This window comes from Cupressus sempervirens, chromosome 3 (genome assembly GCF_028749045.1).
Source record: "Cupressus sempervirens isolate cs-2001-9-10 chromosome 3, ASM2874904v1, whole genome shotgun sequence".
NCBI classification, from domain to species: domain Eukaryota; kingdom Viridiplantae; phylum Streptophyta; class Pinopsida; order Cupressales; family Cupressaceae; genus Cupressus; species Cupressus sempervirens.
This window is the reverse complement of record NC_143120.1, coordinates 1,101,207,191-1,101,213,283: the sequence shown is the minus strand read 5'-3', so window position 1 is coordinate 1,101,213,283 and position 6,093 is coordinate 1,101,207,191. Positions and strand designations below refer to the sequence as shown.

General features: G+C 35.0%; 1 long non-coding RNA gene across 1 annotated transcript; it reads left to right on the top strand.

Annotated features, from left to right (window-relative positions):
• Positions 1 to 1,378: 1,378 nt before the first annotated feature.
• LOC149570629 (uncharacterized) lies at positions 1,379 to 1,919 on the top strand. The gene is made up of 3 exons (XR_016361811.1): positions 1,379 to 1,423; positions 1,524 to 1,589; positions 1,676 to 1,919. It is a non-coding gene; the product is annotated as an uncharacterized LOC149570629 (long non-coding RNA).
• The last annotated feature ends 4,174 nt before the right edge of the window (positions 1,920 to 6,093 follow it).

Sequence of the window (6,093 nt, the reverse complement as noted above, 5' to 3'; positions counted from 1 at the left end):
GATGAGAATCAAAACCCTCCACAACAAGAATAAGAAATTTTGCAACCTGCACCGATTGGAAGACCTCCTCTTGGCACACAAGAAAACATAATAGATGAAATAGAAAGAGGTAAAAATGAATTAGAAGCACTCATTCGTAGGTTGAAAGCTTGTGGACAAATTAATTCAATGAGAGCTCAATCGGCATCCTCCCTCGAGTCCATTATGACCCATGTAGCTTCTGTTAGTGGTCGGTTAGATATTTGGCAGGTTAAGAGGGATGAAAAGAAAAGATATTATGCAAACAAATTATCATATCAAGATGTAAAAAAAAGATATACCAAAAGGTAGAATTTGTGCATTATTTAGAAAGCCCGGTGAACAAAATACTATTAGAGAGACAACTAAATGGTTCCCCATCCATTGGTGCATACATGATGGTATTAGAAATAACTTTAGGGATAGATGGTGGATGGTTTTTGATGCCCCTCCTTGCAATAATCACGAGGTCCCAATGTATTTCTTAAAGAATTTGTATAGTGAGTTTTTCCTTGGGGAGATCCCTAATTATTTTGATATATTAGAATCTCAGGGTAGAGGTGGGGGGTCATCATTTGAGAGGTCGGGGGCAAGTCATGACCCTAATGTAGTTAGGGCACCTGTGGTCAAGCTACAAGGTGAGCATGTAACTATTCCTTCAGTTGTGAAGGAACATGTAGAGGCCAGCACTCTAGGGACTATTAATTCCTTGACACATACCCTCATTCATTGCACAGTTCCATTAGTTGAGGAGGAGCCTTCTGCACATTGTGGTCACATGTGCACATCATGTGGATCGTTATGCACATTTGGCAGTCATGTTGGAGATGGTGCAGATGATGGGCTAGTCACTGATCAGTTCCTAAATGAGACATTTGGCATTGACACATAGGCAAATTACAATTATAATAAACTAATTTGATCACATTTCATATGTATAGTGAATGACTAATTAATTAGCATGTATTGACATTGTTCAAAATTTAGGGTCAGAGTGTTGGCGACCCTACTAGCAATCCCCTGGCCCCATTTTTCATTCTGTCGATGAGTCCAGAGGTATGTATCAATTTAATCATTTAAATTAATATATATATATATATATATATATAAATATTTATTAAGTAATCATATGAAGGATTGACAAAAAAAATTATGCATGTGCATCAGTTCTCTACAGGATCGTCAACATTCACTATGGACTTCGAGCCTAGAAGTGATATGAGCTACAAAGAGGTACATTTGTTTCATGTTAATTTAATTCATTTGATTATATTTGTTTCATGTTTCATGTTACATGTAACATGTATTGTATGACATGCAACTCTTGACATAGACTCCTCATCTTCGGCAGTCTGTTGATCGTGAAGTGGCTGCAACTATGGCTTGTTCACAACCATTGACTGAGGTATGAAAGAATTTTTTTGGTTTTAGTTGTTGTTTATAATAGTTAGTATCAAAATTTCTAATGTTATTTATAAGTGATTATATTGATTGAATTGTTGTAGGGTCTTGTTACACCGAATCGTCCATGAGCCTTCGAGGTGGACTTGCAGAGTGACTATATGATGGCAGTAAGAAAATAATTAATTTTTTGTGTACAAATATTTGATTTTAATGTATAATAATTATTGATTCATATCTACTTTATTTATATCAGCTCGAGTTAGAGAAGAGCCTCAACAAGAGGACGAGCGAGTGTGTTAGGAAGACCCCATCATTGCCATCATCTCCCTCCACACGACGATCGAAGACCTCTAGAGATTTCTTTCCTTCCCCTCATGGGAAGGGGAAGATATAGTTGATAGACATACATGTATAGGCATCAATGGACATATATGTTGGATTTTATGTCAGTGGACATATTTGATATACATTTGATGTATATATGACATTTTATATTTGAGGCATGACATTATTAAACTTATGACATTATTGGCTAATATATGATATGTTTTTTCATGTACAACATTATTGGTTATCATAATATATTATACATTCCTTCATGTATGATATTATTGGTTAACATAATATATTATATGTTCATTCATGTATGACATTATTGGTTATCATAATATATTATATGTCCATTCATGTATGACATTATTGGTTATCATAATATATTATGAGGTTGCATAGGTACTTGTACCCACACCCTTGGTACTCGTACCCATGTAACCAAGTACTGAGTACACGTATCCCAAGTATTGGGTACTCAATGGAGAGCATCATAGCTAAGGACCTTGATTGATATTTCAGATTTTTTTTTTTAGTTTTTTGTTTGTGTATCAGCTCGTTGTTTATCAAGCTTAATTAATACCTAATCAGTTTGAAACTTTGATAGAATATTGATTAACAATAAACTTTATCACTATTTAAGAATAAGTTTATCATTTCCAATATGTCATCGTCATATGATTTATGATCTTGCTCATGTTTAAATTTTTCCTTCTCTATTATTTGTTTATCAAGCTTAATTCAATACCTAATCAGTTTGAAACGTTGATACAATATTGATCAACAATAAACTTGATTAGTGGTAAATCTAGAAATTTATCATTTGCAATATGTCATTGTCATATGATTTATGATCTTCTTGTTCATGTTTAAACATGCCTTCTATGTTATGCATCTAAACGTTTATCATAAATTATTGCTATAAACATATAACAAATTTGAAACTGAAAACAATACATTATATTTGCAAACTTTATCACTGTTCTTGATTTGAAAAATCATTATCATGACTCATAAATTCAAGTTTTCTATAAATATAAAGGTATAATTAAAAATAAAGTTTTACATACCCAAGAACCCTTGTCCCCTATTATAAAAAATAGTTGTACCCGTACCTATACCCATACCTGTACCCTAAGTACCCCAAGTACCCCAAGTACCCCCATCCCCATTCAACCTCGTATATTATATGTGGATCTTGGTGTTTTCTATACACCTATGTGGTCTATAGGATCTATTTCTACTTAGAACATCCCCTAACCTTGCCCAACCTCCTCACCAGGTTAACTGATCCAAACTTGCAGCATCACTCCCTTACTTTTCTAGGAACAATATCCCTCCAAAGGTTTTATAGGTCTCTTAGGGTACCATAGCACTCCCCAGTCCAACGAAGGTTTCCATGATGTCTTAAGGTTTTATTGGAACACATGTACTATGCTTGAATGGATAACAACAATGGGTTTGTACCCGATTTCAAGATTCCTTCACAAAAGGCCTACAAGGAGAGCCCCTAATTAGGTGTCCACTTGGATTTCTAAGGCCAAAATATCCTTTTTCTTAGAGTTTCAACACCTCTAGCCTTAAGAAAAATTGATACATAGGACCCATGCTCAAGAATTTTTAGGGTCTCAGGGTACGTACAGGTTGTACAAAAAAAATAGCAAAATTGAGGGTTTGGTAGGGTTTTCTTGGCTGCCTACTATCCCCACTTTTAAGACACCTTCCACAATTCATCAAGACTCCTCCTCCATAAGTTAGAACCTCCTCATACCCCTCTTCAATCCCTTAGAAGGGAAAGTCTTCATTCTTCAAGCTTTGCTCTCGAGAGCTCTTTCTTTGCTGATAGTCCCTAGCCAAGCATTGCCTAGCTCACCTAGGGCTTGGTCAAAGAATTCTTTGCACTCTTCAAGGCCCTTGCTTGCATAATATAATACATTAGGGTCTATAGCCTTGAAATCTAGAAGACCATGGAATTTCCATAATGGAGACAAGACTTATAGCCCTTTCATGATAAACAACTCCAAAACTAGCAGTAGATAGGTATCTTTGAAGACATTTACAAAACCTTTCAAAACTTGGTCACAAACTATAATTAATGCATGGAAAATGGAAAAAAAACAATAAGACAACTACAGCATGCAACAAAATGATAATAGACATGTGATTTGCCTCCAAACAAGATTAAAAACTAGTAAAATCTATGCTAAAACAATCACATTCTGCTGCATACATTCCAACAGTACGGATTCGTACAAGAAATGAATTGACAACCCTTGATTAGGGTTCTTCCAAGAATAAATAGGTTGCTCCTCAGGTTAGAGATAGGTTTTAGGGCTTTTTCAAAGCTTCTTTACAAAGTACATGAAAATATTATACCTATGTTGGAACCCAATTTTGGTTTTCGCAACAAGAAAGAAGATATTCTTACTCAGTTAAATATTCTTGCTTGGCAGTCTAGGAGAACTTGAGAAGATTAGCATAGAGCTAGTAGATTTCTCAAGGAGGAAGAAGATATAGATGATGTTCTTAGACAACTACAACAACAAAGACAAAGACAAAACCAAATAACCTCCAGAAACCAAGAATCCCAAAAATCTTAGTCTATGAACCATTGTTGGGAAAATTGGAGTTTGTATTCTCTAGACAATACATTAGATCTCAAAAAAGGGAAGGTATCTCTGATTCTATATTTCAATAATTATAAGACCTTAACTTTTCACCAAACTTTACAAGGTCTAGAAGAAAAGCAAAAAGTAGACCTTCATCTCCTTTGAAGGAAACCCAGCCAACTCCCACCTTACTATTTGGAAAACTTAAACTTTACATGGGACAAATCTTCCCCCTAAAATCACTATCTCAACTCTAATTGTTGTAATAGAACTACTCAAAAGAAAAATTTCTTTTTGAAATAAAACAAAATCATTAATTTCTCAAATATTTTCCTTTTTCAGATTTCTTTGTAAAATAAGTGAATAATCGTAACGAGATGAAATCAAATTGTAAACTCTAGAAACAGAGTAACACAGTAAAAAATATTCAAGCACAAGAGAAGCAGAGCATTTCTGAATCCCAGCATCAGTAATGGAAAGATGAAGAAAACTAAGTCTTACAAACACAAAAACAACTAGAATATAAGATGTTCTCTGTCTTTGATTTTTGTATCTCCAAGATTTGAAGACCTAGAAGATTTTTTATATCACGTTTACAAAATTATTCATTTACAAGTGTAAATAAAAAAGCCATTCATACAAGATTTTTACTCACCAATTGAGTAGAGAAGTTTCTTGTCATGACCTTGAAAAATGAGGCTCCATCAAATTTCAAAATCAAAGATAAATGCAAATACAAAAAATTGTGCGTGCACTGGTCACATGCCATTGATAATAACAACTTCCTTGTCTGCTCTTCTCATATTTCAAATTTTGGAACCTGAAAATTCATGCATTTGTTAGAAGGTATTAAAAAATATTTACTATTGGCAAGAAATGAATGACAAATCTCTAAAAGTTTCTATAACCTTCAGAGGAGGTGTGAATCATTTCAAATAATGAAATAGAGAGGCAAATGATTTAAAAAACATTTTCTAACTTTGTATTGGCCAACACTACGAGTTTTAGCATCACCTGAGATGACATCACAAAATCAAAATAGAGTAAGATCTCCAAAAAATGAGAGAGGTTATTTTAGGTCTCCACAATATGGTTTTATAGGACCTAGAATCACATACATACCTCACATGAGCTCCAAGATATGCCCCATCAAAGATCACTACCCTATGGCATTTAGTGACCCTTAGGGATGTTTCGGTTCGACATGCTTGAGAACGTTCAAGCGCTCAACAAGACGGGATGATCTTGGGGATAGGGTTTACCCAGCCACATGGAGCTAACAAAATAGACAGGTCAATCCCATGATGAAAGATGAGAGAGATTTGGCAGTTGGCAACTTTGTACTGGCCAACACTACAAGTTTCAGCATCACCCGAGATGGCATTGCAAAATCAAAATAGAGAAAGATCTCCAAAAAGTGAGAGAGGTTATTGTAATTCTCTGTAACACAGTCTTATAGGACTTAGAATCACATCCATACCTTGCACGAGCTTTAAGATATGCCCCATCAAAGATTGCTACCCTATGGCATTTAGTGACCCTTAGGGACATTTTGGTTTGGCATGCCCAAGAATGTTCGAGTACTCAATGGGATAGGACAAGCTTGGGGATAGGGTTTGCTTGGCCACCTAGAGCTAATGGAATAGATAGTTTGATCCCATGATGAAAGGTGAGAGAGATTTGGTAGTTGGAAACTTTGTACTAGCCAACACTACAAGTTTTAGCATCACCT